The sequence below is a fragment of the Podarcis vaucheri genome (genome assembly GCF_965113315.1).
Source record: "Podarcis vaucheri genome assembly, chromosome: 8".
In the NCBI taxonomy this organism is placed as follows: domain Eukaryota; kingdom Metazoa; phylum Chordata; class Lepidosauria; order Squamata; family Lacertidae; genus Podarcis; species Podarcis vaucheri.
In genome coordinates, this window is record NC_138766.1 from 63,858,622 (window position 1) to 63,883,176 (window position 24,555).

At 44.6% G+C, this 24,555-nt stretch overlaps 1 long non-coding RNA gene across 2 annotated transcripts in view; it reads right to left on the bottom strand.

Annotated features, from left to right (window-relative positions):
• LOC309538523 overlaps positions 1 to 24,555 on the bottom strand; it is a 65,953-nt gene that overhangs the window by 31,736 nt on the left and 9,662 nt on the right. The window contains exon 3 of one of the 2 annotated variants that reach the window (XR_014222271.1): positions 6,063 to 6,994. The exons of the other annotated variant lie outside the window; for it this stretch is intronic. This is a non-coding gene — a long non-coding RNA (uncharacterized lncRNA). Of the gene's footprint in view, positions 1 to 6,062; positions 6,995 to 24,555 lie in introns of those variants that run through there. 2 annotated transcript variants of the gene reach the window in all.

Consider the following 24,555-nt stretch of genomic DNA (forward strand, 5'->3'; position numbering starts at 1 on the left):
ACAGGAAAGAAAGTAAACACAGCTGTAAGGTTTTAATGGCTTGAAGATAAGTGTACATATTTTTCTTGTTTTTGGTATCACACGCTGTTGACTGAATTTCAAAGTGAGCAATAATAGCAGAACTGTGAGCAATTGTTCCGATGCAGGGCGCATATTAATACCCAGACAGAACCTACCAATGGTGAAACATTGCTATTGCCATCTTTCTAGGCAATGCAATCGCCACAAATTGCTAAATTGTTGAAGTACTGTACATTTCTGTTGAGGGAGAGATGGCAATTTCTGAGGTAACTGACCCACAACACAATTATGACTGCAGCAGGCCTGAAGCTTATTTGGACTTTGTAAGACAATGCAGCCAGCGCTTGAAATATAAAAATAAAGGGGAACACTGACTTCTGCTAAACCTGGGAAAAACCTATCTAAACAGGGTGTTTGCTATGCATACACATTATCTTTCACTGCATTTTTTAGTTTAACTCAGGCCCATTGCCAAAAGAATTGTACATGCCAATAAGAAGTTAGTATGTTTCCCAGCTGAAAGGTTTTAACCTTAACTGGTTAATGCACCTTTTTGCAAATAAGGTGCCACATATACCTTAATAAGTTCAGGCGAGAATCTTTAAAGTTTCTCCATGAAAACACGTGTGTAGAGTTTGCATGTACCTGACTTGGTTCCTCGACATTTTATTGCTCAGTGCTGAGATGACTCACTGATACTTGAAGGGAAATTATATGAATGTTGTGTCCATGGTGCTCAATCTGTAATGGTTTACTTGCATCTCAAAATCTTTTCCTGAAGATGCGGTCATGAGTGGATGTGTATGGCTTCAGGTCTGAGAAAGGTCTCGGCTCAGTGCCCCAGCACTTGACGACAACAGCAACATGCAGTTTTGAGACTTCATTTTAAACTTCTCTTGGTGCTTTGCAATCCCATTGGAAAAGATTTAAACAATGTGTCAAGGAAGTAGGGTTGTGCCAATGGAGATGGCTCGATGAAGGTCATAGTGTAATTAACCCACAGTGCATGAATGAATGGTTCTGGTTCTGCAAAATTTGTCTCCACCCTTTTCTGTGCCATGTTAGCAATTAGACTGATGTTGTTTTTCTGGTTCTGCTTGTTTACCTTGAGAAGCAGTCTGACTCGGGAACGTTAAGCAGCTGAAGAGTTTCCTAATGTGGAGATAACTACTGGGAGGAAATTCCATTGGCTTAATTTCTAGTTAGCAACTCTAATTATTACACAGATGTTAAATATTAAGACAGGCACAGGCAAAACCCTGATTCACCATGGGGTTCAGTAGACAGCATAGCAGACTGCAGCTGTACACACATTGCAGAAATTCCTCATTAGTCTTTCATTTACTGTATGTCTTTAGACACATCTCTTGGCCTCTGTTCAAGAGGAGGGCTGTGGCTGATGGTGGAACGCACTCCTTAGTGCAGCAGGGCTAGGAAAGACCTCTGGCTAATTCAGAGGTTGCCAAATAGAGCCCAGTCACATCTTGAAGGCACCTAACTCCCATCAGCCCCAAGTCAGCATGGCCAAAACTAAAGGTTGATGGAAGTTGTCCAAGAACATCTGAAGGGCATCATGACTGTTACCTCTGCCCCAGCTAGAGAGCTACTGCTGAAGTAGGTCATGCTGGACTGGATGGAACAATGGTCTGATTCAATATAGTTGCCCACACTGTTTGCAAAATGCTATACAAAATGTGTCACAGAGTTGAGAATAAGAAAGGCCACTACTGTGACAAAGGGGAGGCTGGAACCAGGATTCTTAGAGATAATACCTGCTCTGAATTGACACTGATCCACTTTGGCTCCCAGTAAATTACTTCACAGTTCTTCTGTACAATAGTAAATTAAGAGATGGTGAACTCTTCATACTTTAAAAAGGTGCAGAAATTAAAATAATGCTACATGCGTGCGATGGCAGAGCCTGAACAACCAGGAGAGGAAACAATATGGATATAGCAGCCCTTGCGTTTTCCTAGAATATTTACCTTCCAAAGATTAATTTAAATTAATTTAAATACTGTAACTCTTTAGATTGTCCCACCTATTGCCAGACAAGGGTACGGCTTGCCTGCTGAGGTTCCTTCTGCTTCATCTTCATAAACCAACTTCCTTTCTGTAACATAATTTTGGAGGCTTTAAAAGCTAATCTGGTCTCTGGTGTCCAACTTTAAAACCGACATGCATCTGGTTGGTGATTGTTGCAGATGAGGGCAGGAGACAGGGAGAAAGTTGTGCTTGTTTCTATAGCAGGATAGGGCTTGATCTATTGGGGGTTGCTGCCACCTGCTGGAGAGCTGAAAATGTTGTGAACTGCTGACACTTCGGTGATCTACAGTTTCTGGGCTGGATCAGGCAATTTGGCCTATTGCAAACATTACCAATTATTTCGTGGAGATTGTAATATGCTAGAATAGCACCGGTACAAAATCGCTGTTTGTGCATGCAGCAAATTAGGTTTGCAACATATTACAATTTGCATACTTGCAACATTCCTATTTAATATATGAATTGGGATGTTGTATACGCTGCTATTAATTACTGGACTCCAAACGAAGAGCAGACTTTATCATGGACCCCCAGCCAGCACATAATGGTTAAAAGACCTTCATGTCATTTCATCACCAAAGATGTGTGCCTGTCCAGCTCATATTGTCTAGATGGATTTTAAAGGCAGCGCCAGGTTTCTGAGAGTAAATCTCAGATTATTACCAAGCTCTAGTGCCTCCATATTCATCATTAGTGCCTTCATTGTTGCAACAGCAGCACCAGTTGCTAGGGGCCTGGTACAGGGAGTTTTCACTGCATCACTTTTCCCAGCTTCGCCTAGTAAGGCAGTACAGCTGTTTCTGGATCAGAATAGCTTGATTGCAATTGTCCATACATTCATAACCTCAAGCCTTCATTACTGTGATGCACTCTATGTGGGGCTACCCTTGAGGCTGTAACTAGGGCCCACTGCCACCAACACACACACACACCCCTCCTTAGGTGGTATCCAGCCAACTTGCTCCTACAATACTGTATAAGGAACCCATCTACTCTGTCTTTCCACACATGTCCTGTGCTTCAGAGGGGTAGGGGAAACCCAGAATAGATTTTGGCATGCCTGGGGGCAGGGGCCAGTTCCATTGCACAATTGGGAACCTATGGGATCCGCAATAGCTGTCAATCTGCTACTGAACAAGGTTTGTTAACATATAAGGCCCTATACATTATCTCTTACATATCCAGTAGGTCACTGCCATCTGTGAGGACATCTGTCCTTGGTTCCTACAATCTCAGGTAGATGCTCCACAGCAACTCGAAGCAGGGCTTTCTGTGTGACAGACCATGCTGAGACACAACAGGTTGCCACTATTTGTTGATCCCGGAAACAAATGAAGACATTTTTGTTTCGCCGTGTTTTTCTAGAAGGATTGGATATCTGACTTGGGTGTTTGTAATAGCAATAATAATAATAATAATAGACTCAAGCATCTTGGTTCCTAATTCCTGGAGCACTGTTTTAGCAGAGGGGTGTGTGTTGTTGTTGTTGTCGTCGTCATTGTCATTGTCGTCGTCATAGTCATCATCATCATTCAACAAAACTTAGGTGCCGCTGCTTCCCGGTAAGCAAGAAGCCACACATACCCTGCTGTTCTCCTCTTCATGGTGCCATTGTGTTTGGGGAGTAGAACCAGAGTGGTTAGAGAGAAATCAGCAAAATTGGCTTTTCCCATTTTGGGGAATTAGTTTGGTTTGCAGAGCTCAATTTCAAATCAATCTGGGAAGGGGGGGAATCACCAATTACTACTACTAAAGCATGACCCCCTAAAAGGGATCAAAGGTTTGGCATGCACACTTTTGTACGTCTCGTGAGATGTGCACGTTGCATTTAATGTTATGTTCTGTTGTGTCTACGACAGTCATACCTATGCTAATATTAGAAGATACAGAAGCCGGGCCTTCCAGCTCCCATCAGCCGGCATGGCCAATGGTCAGAAATTATGGAAATTGTAGTCCAAGTCTGAAAACTTTCCCATCCCTGTCTCCAACTGTGGCCACTACCCTTATTTTACTTACTCCAAAACAAAAGAGGCCAAGCCCTCGTATGTTTAGCATACCTGGGTGTGTTGCAAGGAGCAAGAATTGCTATCTGAGTTGCCCAGTTAATGCTTACTAACATGTTTGGGGGTGCGAGTTTATGCCAAAAAATAGATAAGAATGTAGCTTGTAGATTATTTGGTTAGAATTAGGGGGGATTTATGTTGGCTTGAATCAGCTCCTGATTTTATGTACATTCCTTCTATAGCCCCCATCTTTCTAAAGTTAACGGTCACAGCACAACCCATGATGGGTGTCCAATTGAATTATTTCATCTCAATGCCAATACAAAGTTCTTTGAGGAGGGAACTATCAGATTAGTTGGAATCTGATAATCTTAGGAATTCACTGAATCATAGGAATTTATTGAGTTAAGTCTTCTCAAATGTAATATTTTGTATTTTGTAACCCCATAGATATGTAGAATCTAATGTTTTCCAGCTCCGTTGCTGTTTTCAAAACTATGGATATTTGAACCAAATGCATGTTTTACATTGATTTTAAATGTAATAACATTGGATCAGAATGCGGCAAAAGGGCCAGATAAGGATGTGGAAGATAAAACATTGATGACTATTGGCATAAGTGGACCAAGCATATGTGTCTTTGTGCTGACTGTTCCTCTACAGCAGCTATCATCACATCGTTGCCTTCCAGGTGGTTTGGTCTACAACTCCCAACAGCCCAGCCAGCAGATGCTGGCAGAGGCTGATGGGAGTTGAAGTCCAAAACATATGGAAGGCACCAGCTTGGTGGTGGCTACTATCAGGGGTTTCCCACTTGGTAATTATGGCCACTGCTGTCCTTGGAATTCACATGGAATCTTGCATTCACCCCAGAGTTGCAAGGTGAGCCATATAGCTATCAGAATTAGCATAGAACATCTTGCTGGCAGCGAAATATATTGCTGTGGACAAGCCCTGCTCACCCAAACTGGCCAGACAAGGCTATAAAAGGCTGCCTGTTGGAACTAGGATCATGCCTGAGCAACAAAGCATTCCTGGTTCTGGTGTGTTTCCATGAATTCCTCAGCCTGAACCCCCTTGGCTTGGTCACTCGGCTTCCAGCTCACCTTTAACAGCTTCTTAACAATTTAAGCAAATATAGAAGTACAGGCAAGCCCTGTGTTAAGAAGCATTAAAGCAGGCATAGGCAACCTGATACCATACAAAAATTCCTTCCAGTAGCACCTTAAAGACCAACTAAGTTAGTTCTTGGTATGAGCTTTCGTGTGCATGCACACAAAAGCTCATACCAAGAACTAACTTAGTTGGTCTTTAAGGTGCTACTGGAAGGAATTTTTTTATTTTGACTATGGCAGACCAACACGGCTACCTATCTGTAACTGATACCATACAGATGTTGATACCCTGGTACTCCCATCACTTGTCACCATTGGCCATGCTAGCTGGGAATGGGGATAGTTGTAAGCCCCCCTGCTGTAGAGATGGGAACATTTCTTGCTGTTTCTCTGAAACATCTGCCAGTGGAGCTTGTCGTTCAAGAAACAAAATCCATCAAACTTCCTAACTGCTCCTCCTCTGCTTCCCAACCAGCATACTGCCTCTGTTGCATCCCACTATTAGTCTACCACTATTCCCTATTTCCTTTGGAATCAAAGGTCTTGGTATGTACAGTGGATGCTCGGCTTGCGAACGTGATCCATCCGGGATGCACGTTCACAACCCACAGTGTCCACAACCTGAAGCAGCACGTCTGCGCATGCGCAGGTTGCAATTCAGCGCTTCTGCGCATGCGCAACCACTGAAACCTGGAAGTAACCTGTTCCGGTACTTCCGGGTTTTGGCGGTCCGCAACCCGAAAAAATGCAACCTGAAGCGTCTGTAACCCGAGGTATGACTGTAATTGGTATGTAATTCCACATGACAGGTTTAATTTTATTCATTTCCAGGAAGATAGCCATATTAGGCAGTGTACACATTACCAGCTTAAAATGTAGTTAGGTCATTCTTTTTGCAGTTCAGATCCTAAGTGGTTTGGAGGAAAATGCATCAAAACACAGTATTTCATGAGAAGCCTCAGGATAGGGACAGGATAGAGACAGACTGGCTAATGCCGTGTGTTTACTGCTTCCCAAACCAGTGGTGGAAGCTCACTCTATGCAGAGTAAGCAGGAGTGTGTACACAGCCTTAGGATGTTTTGGCAAAAACTAAGTACTTTGTAGTACCTTAAACACTAGAAAAATTGTCATGGCATAAGATTTCATGGATCACAGTCCATTTTATCAGATACATCTGGTGAAGTGAACTATGGTCTACGAAAGCTTATGTCATAATATGTTTTCTCATCTTTAAGGTGCGAAAGACTCCATGATATTACTTCCGTCACAATTATACATTTTCAAGTGCTGTATATTCAGCTATTCGCAGTAAGAGATTCACTTCATAGTAAAATGAACTCATTTTTTTAAGAAGCACATATATTTAATGCGTCCTTACAAAGCAGGCAGGCATTTGTCCTGCTGCAACTTTAGATTTAACGCAGATTTCTGCTCCCCGCCCCTTTCCACAGCTATGCTAATCTGGATGGAAGTTATAGCGCTGGAACCATTTGAGTAATCCTGTTTATTCTGAATATTTCACAGGTAACTAAAATCATTTCTGGTTGATTTTATGGCTTCGTTTAAAAGGAAAAAAAGAAAACATTTAAATGGACTTCTCGTTGCAGGATATATATAAAACCATTGTGCCCTCTCATATTTGAATCCCTAGCTGGAGCCTTCCCTCACTTAGGGACAAACCTAATAAAGGCAATTAAAGAGGGACACCGCAGGGAGGCTGAGCTTGCCACTCTGGTTACAATGGCATTCCTGCTGCTTGGACAACAGGCACACAGCAAACAAGGAACCGCTCCATAAAGACAAGGAACCTGCAAAAATAATGAGTTTTAAATTATCATAGAAGCTCTTTAAACAAAGCACAAAAAAACCACCCCTGGAGGGAGGAGATATATAAAAATTCAGCTATGGGAGACAGGAAGCAGCATCTATAAACCAATCCCTCTCTGCCTACCACACACACACAAAAATGATCCCCACCACTCTAGGAAAGGTATTATAGAACGCAGGTTGTTTGCTGCCTGGCTGTCAATGAAAATGTATTGCTGCTCCAATCCCACTGCGTCTCACGCCCCCCCTTTTTTTTCAAAATTAAAATGCTTTGTCTGGGGACAGTTGTTGACTGATAAGGAGGGACTGCCTGGATTTCAGTGTGACATTATTTCCTTGCAAAAGCATGGCAAAATTAATTTGGCTAAAGGGAAGGCAGCACCGATGCAAAATTGAAATGGAATGAATTAAAAGAGGCTTTCTTCTGAAAGCGGGCTGAGATGGCTTACCCCCTTCCCCCACCCACCCCTCTTCTGCTGTATCTCTACCTGTATTACCCTTCAGTTACAGGGAATGAAATATGTGTTTTTCAGAGCACTCCCGTCTGTTTTCAGATTCAAATGACTGAGAAGTAATGCAGTTGGGGGCATTAGGAGAAAGACTCTATGCATGTTTTGATTGAACATTTCACATTCACTATCCTGTTTTTAAAGAGTTTTATATGAGTTGAGTGAATATCAGCCAATACAAGATTTGTATGGAAATGGACCAATAGCCACTCCCTTTACTGTCATTTGTGCAAAATGCCTAGGGATTGAATGGAACAGAATGCCTGCTGTATATAAAAATACTCATTTTACAATCTAATGAGATGGGACCTTTCTGGCCACCTGGAATAAGAAAGCAAACCATAAACAAAACCATTTCCCCTCTATTACATCTGACACAGGGCCTCATAGATCTAGATTTGGATGTTATTTTTTCAGCATATTTAGCTCTTGTTTTATTTCACTGAATCACAATAACCCTTGTTTGAAATATTCTTCACATTTAAACAGTGCCCTAAATATATATTGGAACCGAGATGTATTCTCATCATCCCTAAGTCAAAAACTACAAACTGGCAAAAAGAGCTAGGTTAAGACAACCATTCACTTCACTATTCTAAAACAGAGTGATTCTTTCCAATCAGGTGAGTGGTTCTTGGCTGTTGCTGTTTCTTTTTTAAAAAGAAAATATGCATATGGTGCCCATTTTAATAATTAACATTCAGCGTGGTGCTTGCCCATTCAGGAACAGCGCTGAGATAAATGGTGACTGTGGTCCAAATTTAACTGCTCTAATAAATGGTTGCTTTTATGCAACTACTGTGCTTCTGTGTGGGCCTCATTATCTTGACCTATATTTTTGCAACCTTTTAATGAAGTGCTTTATATTTTATCATTTTGTTCCCATATTCTGTGTGGTACTTTAAAGAGAGCTCGAGGTTGCATCCAATGGAGTACTAAGTTCAAGACCCTTAGATGTATGTCTTCTTCCACTGGCAAAATGTTTTGCGCCAGCAAAAATTTGTTGCACAAGAAGATGCACATCTCCCATAGGTGAAATGCGGAGGTGAACCTCTCCAGCGAATCTTAATTCTTGGGCAGGAATATACGGGTCTCAAGCATCAAGGTCTCAAACTGTTCAGGGGTCCTAATGTCATCACTCTTCAGGAAAGACTGCACCACTGCCTTTTTCAAGCCAATAGGAACCAGGAAAAGGATTGGGAGAACATGTGGCTTGACTGTTTGCAACCACTGAAACTGATCCAAAGAAGAAACTTGACTAGACTGTGTGCTGGACACCTTCCCAGATGAGATACTGTGGCATCAAGATTTGAGTAGAACCTCAAAGTCTTTAGCGAAGCAGAAGAAGAAGAAGAAGAAGAAGAAGAAGAAGAAGAAGAAGAAGAAGAAGAAATAGGTGGCACAGCAGGTAAGCAAAGGTTTCCAAACAACTTCCTTCCAAACATGCTTCCATTGTGCTCTTTACCTGCCACATAGTAAGCACAATGTTATCGTCTTGCTTGTGCTTGACCACATTCACTGTGTGACTTGGCCCATTTGCACTCCAGCCATCATCTGAGCTGCTTAATTGCCTGTAGACCGTCTGAGAACCAGGGAGCCTTATAGGCTCTGCAGCACTGGAGAGGGTACCAGGGAGAATTTGAGTCAATCACCCTCCCTACTCTCATCATTCCATAGTGAGATCAAAGCTTTGACAGAATCTGTCAACCAGAAAGTTCCCCAGAGTATTCAGCAATCCATTGGATCCCATAGGTGCCCCTGGGGGGCAGACAAATTAATTTGTCTCCCACCCTTCAGGGAAGGATTTCCACTGTCAATCCAAACCCAAGAAGGAAAGAGTTTGTGCTTAACAATACCTCATTTCCCCAGTGGCAGAAAACAAATGTCATGTGCTGATGATCTACTGAGGCATCCTCATGGCAGCCATAAAGTCCCAAGCAGGCCCTTCCTGGCATAGACATTGAAGTCTCCCAAAACAATAGTCCTGAGGTTCTCCAACACAAGCTCAGAAACCACCCCAGCCAGGGAATTTGGTGGTTAGCAGGGTGGAAAACGCTATGCCCCAGCAGGATCCTTGCTGTCTCTGTGGCCCAAGACCAGGTATGAACCCTAACGTTGGTGCCTAAGTAGATAGATCTCTTTGCAAAGGCGATGGATTCGTTTTGCTGCACTATTTCCAACATAACTGTCTGATTTCAAGTAATTTAGATACATGTGCCAAGATAGTCAAATGATGTCACTTGAAACATCTGCATATTCTTTGTAAAATCCTTATCTAATCTATCTATCTATCTATCTATCTATCTATCTATCTATCTATCTATTATCTATCTGCATGTAGTACTCCAGTAAAGACATGTGTCTGTGATGTAGTATTTTGGTGGCAGTAATTGAAGCCTTTATTAGAGAGCTCCTATTTATCAGCCTTCACCCCTGTCGAAAATGCAGGAAGCCTAATGCGGGGGTGCAACCTCGGAGAGCATAATGCAGGGTGGTTCTGTAACCCTGTAAGAAAAGACGATATTGCAGCCACTCTCACTCAGCCTCTTCCTATTCTGCCATATGCAGATGTTAGCAGCAGATTGTTACATTACATTAATGGCAGGGTTATAGTACATTTCTCACTCTTCCTGCTTCACCTCATTACTCCCTGTGATATGGGCATAATATTATTCAGACTTGTCTCTCACCCATCTGAAACATGGCATCTATACTACCGTACTTGAAAGCATCTACAGGGTGTGTGAACACACACACACACACAGTGTGTGCGCGTGTGTCCCAAGACTTGAGCGAAAGAGTATAAACTTCTCTCTCTCTCTCTCTCTCTCTCTCTCTCTCTCTCTCTTTCTTTCTTTCTTTCTTTCTTTCTTTCTACTTTCTTTGGGGTCTGCTGCTTCCAAATCACTGCAGTATCAAATTCCTGGATTTATCCATTGTCTCCTATGAAGAGGTGACATTGTTACCAATCTAATGAGAGAAAGTCAGAGCATCAAAAAGAACCAGGGAAGCTGGACTGCAGACAAAGGAATCTTCAGTCTAATAGCTTATGTTTGCTGCCACACATACAGATGTTCAGTCCTAAATCTACCCACGTGAATGCAATTTCTTAGCCTACTCTGCCACCACGAGGCCACAGTAGAAAGCGCATGAAGAAATCAGGAAATATTTGGTGGGTGGGTTTTCCCCATATTGACATATTCTGAATCTTGGACACATCTGGAAACAGGGTAAATAATGAAGGTGCAAAAAATAGGATCTATGCATATACATAACTGTAATAAATAAATGTAAATAAAACAGATTTGGGGATTGGATTCCCAAATCAATTTTCCCAAAGACTCCATTCAGGCATAACATGGCCAGCTGAGATTTATTTATTTATTTATTTATTTATTTACATTTTTGCAGCACTTTTCAATGTATCAAAGTGCCGAATTACAAAACCTCTCTTACGCATCCTCACAGAATCCTCTTCAGTAGATTTAGTGTTGCATGAAACCCACTGAAGAAATGCTATTATTAATTCTGTTTCTCTGTCCCACTGAGAATCTATGGGATGGATTAACAACCAATTGGTTCCATGGGAATGTCTGTTCTGCACTGCTTTTTCATTTTCACCCTCCAAATTAAAGAGCTGATTATTTGTGCATGCATTTTTGCCCACAATGAAATAAGGACTCTGAAATCTTAAAGTTGCAATTATGGGCTGCCATCCTAACCCTATTAATTTGGAAGGAAGCCAAACTGAAATCATGTACATTCACTGTCAAGTAAACATGGCAGCAATGAGAAGTTGAATAGGATTTGCCACAAAAGGCCTTCAAGAAGATTATTGGAGGAGGTTTGACAAGGAATTATGAAACAATTGTGAGAATGAAGCTCTCTATGGCGAGTGTGGAAAGTGTGCTTGCTGATGCCTGTCCATCTCTATTATTATTATTATTATTATTATTATTATTATTATTATTATTATTATTAACATTTGTATACCGTCCCCTATACCCATAGATCTCAGGGCAGTTCCCAAAATAAAATTACAACATAAAAAACCTACAAAATACATAATAGAATTAAAAACAAAGACTACTCTGAAGGACAGCATGCTCCCACATAAAATCTGTTGTATTATTGAGATTTTCAACTGAGGCCTTACTCTGAGTATCCTTGTAGAATTGAGGTACAGTGGTACCTCAGGTTACATACGCTTCAGGTTACAGACTCCACTAACCCAGAAATAGTACCTCGGGTTAAGAACTTTGCCTCAGGATGAGAACAGAAATCGTACTCTGGCGGCGCGGCGGCAGCAGGAGGCCCCATTAGCTAAAGTGGTGCTTCAGGTAAAGAACTGTTTCAGGTTAAGAACGGACCTCCGGAATGAATTAAGTACTTAACCCATGGTACCAGCATGGTGTAGTGGTTAAGAGCCTTAGTCTCGTAATCTGGGGAACTGGGTTCGCGTCTCCGCTCCTCCACATGCAGCTGCTGGGTGACCTCCGGAATGAATTAAGTACTTAACCCGAAGTACCACTGTAGTACCTTACAGGCAGAAACAAACCTAGGCTCCCTTGCACCATGGGCCAGGTGCTAACAGTACCGACAGCCAACTGGGGAGGAGACCTCACAGCACTGGTGCAAGGAGCCAGAATAGAAAGACACCATTTTTGCTCCCCACACCAGGCCTGGGCCCTTAGCAGGGGTCAATCCCTAGGTACACCCCTGCTTACAGGGATGGGACCTTCTAATTCTGACACTCCATTTGTGAAACTTCCTTTTCCAGCCATTAAAAACCTACTTTACAAAATTAAGCAACCATTGAACAATGCAAAATAATGATACCTAGTCTTCTAAAAGGTGGCTAATAACTCTGGAGACCAGAAGCCTAAGTGGTCTCTTTCTGTTACCTGTTGACTTCATCTGTGCTCCTCTGAGCCTTTTCGACAAAGTGGAAAGAAACTTCTGGATTTGTATCTGTCTGCTAAATCATTGGTTTAAAAACCTTGCCTAACTCCCAGCAAAATCCCAATACAGTGGTACCTTGGGTTAAGAACTTAATTTGCTCTGGAAGTCCGTTCTTAACCTGAAACTGTTCTTAACCTGAGGTACCACTTTAGCTAATTGGCCAACCACTGCTGCCGCCGCGCCGCCACTACGCGGCGGCATTCCCAGGCGCAGCGAGAGATGCAAACAAAGCAAGAGGGCTGCCCTTTTGGGGAAGGAGGGTTGCTGCAACCTGCACGGCTGCCCTGGCCCCTTGGCCAAGCAAACTCCGCGGGACGGGGGCTGCTTGTCGTTGTCTCCGCGCCAAGAGGCGCCTCGGCGGGGGCCGCCCGCCCCGCGGAACAGGGAGGCGGGGAGATCAGGGCTCCCTCCCCGGAAGTGAGCGCCTGTTGCGCAGCCGGAGTGTTTCGGCATCACGGCGCCTTGCAGGACGAGGGAGGCGCGCCGGGGAGCAGGGATGCCACTCTGCGCTTGCTGCCCCGGGTAGAGCCCGCTTGCACCGCGCCCCCATCCCCCCCGGCTCGTGCTCGGCGGCGGCGCTCTGCTGGAGGGGCGCCCGAGATTATTGGGGGGCAGAGCCCCCCCAAACGAATTTTTGAGGGGGCTCGGGCCCCCTCAGGCCCCATGGAGTCGGCGCCTATGGTGACTCTGGGGTTGCGGCGCCCATCTTGCTTTATTGGCCGAGGGAGCCGGCGTACAGCTTCTGGGTCAGGTGGCCAGCATGACTAAGCCGCTTCTGGCGAAACAGACCAGTGCATGGAAACGCCATTTACCTTCCCGCCGGAGCGGTACCTATTTATCTACTTGCACTTTGACGTGCTTTCGAACTGCTAGGTTGGCAGGAGCAGGGACTGAGCAACGGGAGCTCACCCTATCGCAGGGATTCGAACTGCCGACCTTCTGATCGGCAAGTCCTAGGCTCTGTGGTTTAACCCACAGCGCCACCTACGTCCCTTAAACCTTACGAAATAAATAAATAGCAGCATAAGCAAAATGGGTGTTTTCTTTCTGCAAAGAGCTTCCAGTCTCCATTTCAGCCATGGGCAGAGGCCATAGAGAGAGAAGGATCAGGTGATTCCTGGGGACAAATGAGGTTCTGAGTACATTATGTCAGTTTGCTAAGGCTGCAATTCTAAGCATGCATACTTGGAGTAAGCCCCACTAAACTCAGCTGGATTGACTTTGGACTAGCTATGTGCATGATTGTACCCTACGGGACTGCGCAAGCAGACATTCCTGTGGGTAGGCCAGGTCTGCTCACACTTGGACATCCAGCAGCACTGGAACCATACCCTCCAACATTTCTCCGATGAAAATAGGGATGTCCTATGCCTATATATAGGGACGCGGGTGGCGCTGTGGGTTAAACCACAGAGCCTTGGGCTTGCTGATCGGAAGGTTGGCGGTTTGAATCCCCGCGATGGGGTGAGCTCCTGTTGTTTGGTCCCTGCTCCTGCCAACCTAGCAGTTTGAAAGCACGTCAAAGTGCAAGTAGATAAATAGGTACTGCTCCGGAGGGAAGGTAAACTGCTTTTCCGTGCGCTACTCCGGTTCGCCAGAAGTGGCTTAGTAATGCTGGCCGCATGACCCAGAACCTGTACGCCAGCTCCCTCGGCCAATAAAGCGAGATGAGCATTGCAACCCCAGAGTCGGCTACAACTGGACCTAATGGTCAGGGGTCCCTTTACCTTTATGCAGATATATATATATATATATAGTTCCTCAGCCATCTAACTATGTTCCCCCAGCCACTCTGGGTGACTTCCAACATATATAAAAACATAATAAAACATTAAACATTAAAACTTCCCTATACAGCGGAACCTTGGTTTTCGAGCATCTCGGTAGCACAACGTTTCGGAACCCGAACACCGAAAACCCGAAAGTAATTGCTTCCATATTTGAACATGCCTCAGAAGTAAAACGGCTTCCAAGGCGTGTGTTGTTGTTTTTCGCAATGAAGAGACTTCCGGGGAGGCGCCTCCGGCAATGGCTGGATTCCTCTGATCGGGAGGAATCAGCTCCGTGGAAATCTGGGTCTGGCCGCCACGGTGAAGGTGGAGACCCGTTAAAAATCACAGGCGGGAGAAGCCTGTCAGCGTGGGATTCGGCGGGACCTTTTGCACCTCTCCCACTCACGGGGAAACCCGGTTTCGGGGATCCGGAGCGATGTGGGGTGAGCGGCGTAGTGCTTCGAATCATCTGCTTCTTCCACGGAGCGTAGCCGCATAGCTGTTGTCGGAGAGCGCTGACTTTTTCCTGTGGACAATTTGACTCTAAAGTAACTACCCGTGAGTAGAGCTTAATCGGGAAAATTGGATTTTTAAAACGTCTAATTTGGCATCGAAACGAGGAAGGTTCAATACAGGAAGTCCGCCTTCCCCTTTTGTAAATAGACTGAAGCAATTGAGGCTGCAAGCTGAAGTCTTGGAAAGCCTTTTGTAAAAGACTAAATTTCCATAAGTAAAGAATATAATCCCCCCCCCTTGGAGGCAGGAGAAGGGGGGGGAGTTGTGGACTGAGTTTGCCTGCGGAAGAGACCAAGAGAGGTAAAATACTGCCGCTCGGACCCTGGGAACGGGCTGCTAGTAGGTCCGACGTTTGGTGGGATGTTTATTGACAGCGTTTGGATCGTTCATTGACAGCTAGCATAAGAGAAGATACATTGTTTCTACTGTCTCCAGCAGTGAAAGTAAAATTGAAATTAGTTTTGGGTCGTTTGAACTGTGCCTATAAGAGGACATTACGTATCAATACAAATAGAAACTGTTTCCCTCTAGTGGAAGTTCTTGAAACTGGCGGCTATATAAGATCTGGGCTGGGAAATTTCCAGCAGTAAGATAAAACCCGTGAGACTGTGAGATTGACCTTGAATCTATTGAGTGTTATGGCAGATGGGAAAGACGGAATGTCGCCAGAAGAGGCCTTAGCGGTTGTATTAGTGAAAATAAATGACTCGCTGGAACAACTTCACAAGAAAATGGATGTGATAAATATGAAAGTGGATGCTGCAAATATTAAAACTGACTTAATGGTAGAAAGCTTAAATAACCTGGGACAAAAGGTGAATACCAATATAGAAACTACCCAGAAATTGATACAGGAATCTATCCTGATACGGCAAACTGTGGATGAAGTTAAGGAGAAAACCCTTGCTGCTGAAGTTAAAGTAATTCAACTGGAGAGAGAGAGAGTCCCATCCATACAAGGACAACTTGATGAATTCAAGCTGATACTTGTTATGATTGAACTTAAAGAGAAACAGATGAAATTGAGGATCAGAGCCCTACCTGAGGAAAATGTGAATTTATTCAAGGGCAACTGTGAAGGACGTTGGCTTGAAGAGAAGGGGGATTTGGAAAAAGGACTAAATTGGAAGTTGTTATCGTTGGGCCGAGTTGCTGTGGTGGGGATGAGGGTTGCTGTGATGTTGGGGATGTTGCTTTTGTTTCAAACATTGCAAGCTTTGGATGGGAGGGATTGTCTCAGGAGGTGGCAGAGGGACGTCTCTAGATTTGTTTAGCAGGGCAGGAAGCCTCGAGTAAAATTTAAGATATTAACGGATGCTAAAGAAGGAGGTGGACTTGCCCTGCCAGAGCCCTAAGTTTTGTTGTGAATCATCTGCTTTTTGCTGGCTGAGAGAATCGGCAGAATCCGAGACCAGGGAGAAGAGCTGGTGGAAGAAGACTGGAAGTTTAAAGACTATTTATAGAAATATTGCGAAATTAATGAATGTTAGAACACAGTTGGAATGAAGTTATATGGCTTTAGCAGAAATGTTATAAGGAATTAAGTATAAATAGATCAATAAAGTATTCAAGGGAACAAAATAAGGTTAGAATGTGTTAAGATAATTATAGGATAGAAAACAGAGGAAGATGGAAAGGAGTTGCTGAAATAATTAATTGATGTGGAATACAAAAAGGGAGGTGTGAGGAAGTCGTGGAAATAAGCGAACGAAAGATATGACATTGAAATTGTTTAATATGTTTTAAATGGTCTTTGTTTTGTTTTATTTGTCTTATGTGTTAGTTTTGTAGTGTTTTGTATTGTATTGTATTGTGTTGTTTTTCGTTTGTTTTTTCTTTTTGCTTCTTTGTTTGTAGTGTTTAAATTTAAATTTTTGGAAAATCAATAAATATTATTTTTTAAAAAAACAATTTTTGCAATGAAAATTGCGAACAGCTCTTTGCGCCTCGGTTGTCAAACGTTTCGGAAGTCGAATGGTCTTCCGGAAAAAGATTATGTTTGACAACAGAAGCTCCTTCAGATGTTTTCTAAAGGTTTCATAGTTACTTATCTCCTTGGCTGGTGGAGGATGTTGGTTTCTGCTCTCTTCACTGTGCAGCGAAGTGCTTGTCACAAGACAATGTTTACATTCCACAGTCAGAGCACTGTTGGGTTTTCCCACAGGAATGGGAAGCTGGATGTGACGTACACTGGTTTCCTGTTTTTCACTGTTTTCTCTCGGTGTTCTTCGTTCCGAGGAGAAGGACGGTTGCTTCTCTGCTCCCACAGAGGCAAGATGCATGTTTGTGATTTCTCAATACTGAACTGAAAATAAAGCAACTTTAAGCATGTGGCACGTACTGTTCGTCATTCCGTTGTGCACAGGACTCTGCAATTTCAACATTCTGGTTCCGGGCCCAGAAAAACGTAAATCAAACTGAAGAATGCCGGCAGAGGAACAGAGGAACGGATCGCGTTATCTGCTCTGCGCGTCAAGTTTGATTGATGAAGGTATGTGCTCATGCTGCCCGGAGCAGCCTGCCAGTTTATAATTTATGGCTTTATGGCTGGACTTTGAACTTTTAAAGCCGTTTTGCCGCAATACAGGCATAGGCACAAGCTCACAGGCTTGGATGGCTGGAAAAGTGAAAGTACTTTTTACAACTGCTTTTGGAAGCTGCTGCACTGTGACGCAGCTTGATTAAACAGCAGCGATGATGGCTAATGCAAAGCTGACTGATGCTTTTGGGATTCCTAAGCTCAATAAGAAAAATTACACGGAGTGGGTGCTTTATGCAGAGGCTGTTCTGCAGAAAGAAGGTCTGTTTAATGTTATTACAAACAACCCCCCAGCTCCAATTACAGATGAATGGACTGCTAAGGATTCCAAAGCAAGGGGAACACTTACGTTGATAGTATCCCCAGAAGAGCTCTGTCTGTTGCGTGGAAAGACCACAGCCAGACAAATTTGGAACACTTTAAGAGCGGCTCACTTGAGGACAGAAGCTGGTTCCTCAATGTACTACTATGCCAAGCTGCATGGCATGACTCTTGCTGAAGGTGGAGATGTGCGTACACATCTGATGGAGATGCAGAATCTGAGACATGAGTTGCAACAGAGAGGACTCAACTTTCCAGAGGCTGTGTATTCTTTTATGATACTACATTCTTTGGGTCCAAGTTGGGAGTCCGTTGCCACTCAGATTGCTGTTCAACCAACTGCTCAGCTCACAGTAGCCTATGTTACTGCCGTGATCCAGAATGAAGCAGATCGCCGGGGTGCTAGCTGCATGGGTAAGGGGGAGTCTTCACAGACGTCATCCCAGAGTGCAGTGGAACCACCAGAGGGCGCCAAAGCTTTGAAGGCAGTGAAATGCTACTCGTGTGGACGTCTAGGCCATATGAAGAGGGAATGCAAATATCCCAAGGCCAAGACAGAGCAGCGCAGCGGAAGTTCATCGCGTGGAAAAGGCCAAAGCAAAGGCAAAGGTCCGGTGTCCAGGACAACGCAGCACAAGGCAATGGTCTCACGCTTCACTCCAAAGGTTGCAAAGGTCCAGAAGACGTCTAGATCTTTCTTCGTTGTTGATTCAGCAGCTACCCACCACATGTGCAACGATAAGCGACTGTTCGTGTCTTTTACACCGCAGGAAGGTGCGATTCACCAGGCGGATGACCACACGATCCCCAGTCAAGGCTACGGAACTGTTGTTCTTCACAGTTTGGACTTATCAATACAGGATGTACTTTATGTTCCAGATGCCACACACAATCTTCTCAGTGTGATGCAGCTGAATGAACGGAACATTGACGTTTCCTTCAAGAACAAGAAATGCACCATCACAAAGAAAGACGATTATGTATTGCATGCTGAATGTGTTGATCGTTTGTTTGTTTTGTATTATGATGATGTTGTGCAGAATGAGCCTTGTTGCATTGCAGGTTCTAACAAAAGTTTGCATGCAGGATGTATTCATGATTTTCACAGGAAATTTGGTCATTTGCATTTTGAGGCAGTATCTAAAATGCCTGCCTTGGTTGAAGGTATGACTATTAAACCCTGCAGGTACCACATGAAGTGCAAGGCATGCGCAGCAAACAAGGTGAAAATGGCTGCGAAAGGTAAGGTGTCTAGTAGGCAAGCTACAGAACCATACCAGATTGTTCATGCTGATTTAGTTGGTCCACTATCGCCCTCTTTGGGTGGAAACAGGTTCTTCATGGTTCTCATTGATGCATTTTCCAGGTATATTTACGTGTATAATCTCAAGCAGAAATCAGAGGCTTTTCAAAGGTTTAAGGAATTCTGTGCTTGGTTGGAAAATGTGCATGGTAAGAAGATAAAAAATTCTTTTCACAGATCGCGGGGGGGAATTCACTTCTCAGCAGTTTGAAGCTTTTCTGACTGAGAAAGGAATTCAACACGATTTGTCCAGTCCTCGCTCGCCATGGCAGAATGGACTTTGCGAAAGGGCAAATCAAACATTGCTTCAAGGGTTAAAAACCTTGCTGCATGATGCCAATCTTCCAGAGAGTTATTGGGCCGAAGCTCTCTCATGTTTTATTTACAGTTACAATCGCAGGTTATCTTCAGCGATTGATTGCACCCCCTATGAAAAGATGTTTGGCAAGAAACCGTACATCAAACACATGAAAATTTTTGGTTCTGATATGTGGATTCATTCACCACAAAGCTCCAAATTAGGCAAACGTGGTTTGCATGGTATCTTTCTAGGTTATCAGAAAGGTTCTTACAGAATAATGATGACTGACTCAAAGACAATTAGGCTCACAAGAAGTGTTGAGTACAATGCCAAGTGGGGGGAGAACGTGGGAATTTTTCAATGTTATCCTGATGACAGTGATGAGACTGAGGATAAGCAACAACAACCCACACCCACTGATGAAGGTTCTGATTCTGAGTCTGAAACTGAATCGGATACTTCAGAGGATTTCAAGAGTGCGAAAGCCTCTATGCGACCCTCTGAAAGCTCTGATCAGGAATTGGAAGAACCATTGTTCACAATAGGTCACTTTTCTCCTAAGAAGGAAGAGGAGAGTGTTGAAGACCAAAGGCTGATTCGCAGGTCACAAAGAGCCACAAAAGGCAGACCTCCAAAGAGATTTGCTGATGAATTTGCTAAGACAGCAGTAGCAGCTGTTAAAAGCTCCAAGAAGGTATTTGAACCTTCAAGTTTCCAAGAAATCCAGGATTTGGATTCTAAGGAAGCTGAGCCATGGTTAAATGCTATGAAGGCTGAGCTTGATTCCTTAGAAAGGAACAAAACTTGGGAGCTAGTTCCAGTAGTTCCAGGAATGAAACTGCTTGGAAGCAAATGGGTCTTCATAGCGAAGACTGATCAATATGGCAAGATACTCAGACACAAAGCCAGATTGGTAGCCAGAGGTTTTGCACAGGTACCAGGTGAAGACTATCACGAGACCTACTCACCCACGGTGAGATATGAGAGCATTAGGCTTATGCTCAAGCTAGCTGCAGAGGAGAATCTACACATTAGTCACCACGACGTGAATACAGCGTTTTTGTACGGATCTCTAGGTGAATCACTTTATATGCTTCCACCTGATGGCGTACAGGTAAAACAGGGATTTGTTTGTGCTCTGAAAAAGTCCCTTTATGGTCTCAAACAAAGTGCACGGTGTTGGCACACAAAACTCACTGAAGCATTGTTTTCTCTAGGTTTTCAGCAAGGGAAAGCTGATCCATGTGTGTTTGTCAAAGAGGAAGGGCAAAAGAAACTGTATTGTTTGTTTTATGTTGATGATATTTTATTCTTTTGGAAAGATGTCACGATGTACAATAACGCCCTAGCTCAACTGAAAGAGCACTTTGACATGAAAGATCTTGGTGAGGTAAACCAGTGTTTCCCAACCTTTTTTGGGCAAAGGCACACTTGTTTCATGAAAAAAATCTCGAGGCACACCACCATTACAGCCCCGTGACGTCAGCGCACAGCGTCACGCCGGGAGGGACATGAATTGCTAGCAAATTACATAATCACCTCCTTGAGGGCTGGCTCATCTTCTCCGAAGGCAGAACCCCATTAATTAACAGCACAGACTCACACCATAGCCAAGACGAGGGGGGAAAACCTCAGTCATGCACAGTCATGCACATGTGGGGGCTAAATGAGGACGAAGACCGGGCAGAGAGCAGGGTTCAAATCACCCCACCTGGCCAGGACAATCCCTGGGTGCTCCCTTGGGCCACTCACCTGACCCACCTCGCAGGGCTGTTGTTGCGAGGATAACACGGGGAGAACCACACGCGCCCCCGGGAGCTCCTTGGAGGAGAAAGCGGGCGATGAATGCAATGCACGAAATATATGAGAGGCGACCAGGTTTTGCAGGTGAGGGGCCCCCGCCAGCCTCCGCTTCCAACACCCGGCGCAACGACGCCGAAGTTTCCCCCTGGGCTCGGCTCGGGGAGCAGCGCTGCTCCCCCCCCGGCTCCCCTTCGCACTCCCGGCTCTCTCTGCCGCCCACTGGGGACCCCCCTCACCTGCCAAGTCCGGAGCGCCAGTGGAAGTTGCGTGCATGCATGCAGGGCGCCGCGTTGCCATTGCATTGCACTGCACTCCATGCAACGCCTGCACGCATGCATTGCCTTGCACGCCCGCCAAGGGGTCTCCCCGCGGTTCGATGCGTCCCCTCCGGCGCGGATGCAGCATTGCAAAAATAACCCCCCCGACGCAGCCCTACCTGGGGGGCAGCCTCCGCCGCCGCCGCTCCACGTCCGCGGGGATCCCCGGGCTCCATCCTGCCGCCCGATCTCTGCGGGGGCGCAGGCAGGCTGCGCGGGGTCTGCGCGGAAGAGCCCCTGCCCGCCCGGCCGCCGCCGCCGCGCTCATTCCATGGCCGGGAGAAGAGCGCTTCAAACAAAACGCCCGGCCCGCCAGGCCACGCTGGGAAACGTAGTTCGCGCACCCCGTGCGGAGCCCAAGGGCGAGGGGACTACGGATCCCGGCAGCCCCCGCGCCGGGGACGGAGGGGGAGAGGCCGGGTGCAGGGATGGAGGGACGTTTGGGTGAGCGAGTGAGTGAGTGGCAGCCGCCAAGCCTTGGCCGAGAGCCAGGAAGGGCGTCCCCGGAGGAGGAGGAGGAGGGAGGCGCAGAGTGGGAGGGAGGGAGGGAACCCCAGGGGTCATCTAGTGACGGCGCCCCAATCGAAAATGTGACTTTAAAAAAAAAATCTTTCGAATTTTTTAATTTTTCCCGCGGCACACCAGGCAACATCTCGCGGCACACTAGTGTGCCGCGGAACAGTGGTTGGGAAACACTGAGGTAAACAACTACCTATCTCTGGAAATAGAGAAAGATCAAAGTGGTAACATTCTAGTACACCAGTCAAGGAAAATTGCTGATGTGTTAAGCAAACTGAACCTGATGGATGCTAACCCTGTAGACACACCGATGACAACAGGTTATCAGGTAGAAGACACTGAAGAAGCATTTTCTGACACTACACTGTACAGAAGTGTGCTAGGCAAGCTAAACTTCATTGCCAGATGTTCAAGACCTGACATTGCTGTTAGCTGTAATTTGCTAAGCAGACAAGTTAACAATCCTACTGTTAAGGATTGGAAAGCTCTGAAACGCATAGCACGCTATTTGAAAGGCACTATGCATTACAGACTGAGATTTAACAATCAGAAGTCTGGTGGTCTTGAAATTTTTGCAGATGCAAGTTTTGGAAGTGACACTACAGACAGGAAAAGTACATCTGGAGTTTGCTACATGTACAATCAGAGTCTATTTGATTGGTCATGCAGGAAGCAAACAACAATTAGCTTAAGTACTTGTGAAGCTGAACTGAATGCACTGTCTTATTCACTTAAGGATTGTGAATGGTTGTTACAATTGTGCAAAGACATGAAAATTCCTGTCAAATGTCCAATCCAGGTTTACCAGGACAACAAAGCATGTTTGGCTTTGCTGAATCCGGAAGGTTGTAAGCAAAGCACGAAGCACTTGCAATTGAAGTTGCAACATGCTAGGGAACATATTCAGAAGGGACTCGTAACGGTGTCCTATATGCCAGGTAATGAAATTCCTGCTGATGTATTGTCCAAGATTGTATCAAAGGATCAACACTGTACCTATGTACAGAAGTTGGGTTTGTACTGATGTTGTACGAACACGCTGCCCAGTGATGTTCACAGAAAGGGGGAGGATGTTGGTTTCTGCTCTCTTCACTGTGCAGCGAAGTGCTTGTCACAAGACAATGTTTACATTCCACAGTCAGAGTACTGTTGGGTTTTCCCACGGGAATGGGAAGCTGGATGTGACGTACACTGGTTTCCTGTTTTTCACTGTTTTCTCTCGGTGTTCTTCGTTCCGAGGAGAAGGACGGTTGCTTCTCTGCTCCCACAGAGGCAAGATGCATGTTTGTGATTTCTCAATACTGAACTGAAAATAAAGCAACTTTAAGCATGTGGCACGTACTGTTCGTCATTCCGTTGTGCACAGGACTCTGCAATTTCAACACTTAACTCCTTACGCTCCAACATGTCTCTGATGAAAATAGGGACGCCCTACCATACCCTTCAACATTCCTCTGATGAAAACAGGGGCCTAAGGAAATGCAGGACATTCTGGGATCAAATCAGAAACCGGGATAGCTTCGGTAAATCTGGGACTGTCCCTGGAAAAGAGGGACACATGGAGGGTCTGTGGAACTTTGTCTCAGTCTGCTCACTAGTGGTCCAACTCATGTTCATGCCTTCTTGGTTACCAGGGCAACCTCAATGAGGTGGGCGATGGAAGACTCGATACCCCTGCCTCTGTGGACAGGAACGTCTCTTAGTGAATGACTTGGGGTCTACCTGCCACTCATTCAGTAATCTTCTCCCAATTGTCCTCTCCCTTTGATGAATCCTGCCAGGACCTCCTTGTTTGTTCTCACTGAACCCATAACACAAACTGATGAAGAAATGTGATGAACTTAATTTGACATGTGAAAAATGAAATAAATCGGTAGAAACCAAGATTTATAAATATATTCATCCCTTCTAGAATAAGGAAGCTGACCAGTTTTGTACAAATCCCAAGGTTTAGATATGTATCAGGCTGGGCAGCCCTGTGCAACCTCTGAAACCTCTTGCTTCTGTAACTTTTTAAAACAAAAATATTCAGTAGGTTGGGGATTTTTGTGTTCAATCGTAATGCCATTATGTAAGAGACACATTCCTATTTTAAAGACCACCACACGAGGGCAGCCTTTGAATATATTCAAATAAAACGATGTAGCTTTTCAAGCTGTTTGTATGGCCTGAATTAATAAACTATTTCAAGGTGTTTTTACAACTTGATCTCTCAAGTTCAAATGAGATGTTTAGCACAATATGCAAAAATGACACACTGCAAAACTACCCCCCGCCTTAAGATATGGCAAGGAAGAAGTATTTCCCTTCTCCTGAATTAGGTTCCTGTAACTCAAGTTTGCATTAGGAATCTGCTGTTAGGATTTGAGTTTGGATTATTATGTTTTTATTTAATTGATTCAGGGAAGGAGTTGCATATTTTTCTATTACTTGTTGACCTGAGAACCCTAGTTGTTGAAGATGTCAGCTATAAATGTATTAAAGAAAAAGTGAGAAAGAAGCAACGAGTGGATTAGAGGAAATTGGAACGAGTGCAATACTTGCAAAACTACTCAGGAGTCAGATTAGCTCTCTGTCTGGAGCTGATAAACTGTCCTCAGTCTAAATGGCTTTGCAGGTAGGGCTGGGAATGGCTCGTGGCTGAAACCCTGGAGAGATGCTGCCAGCCAGTGTTGACAAT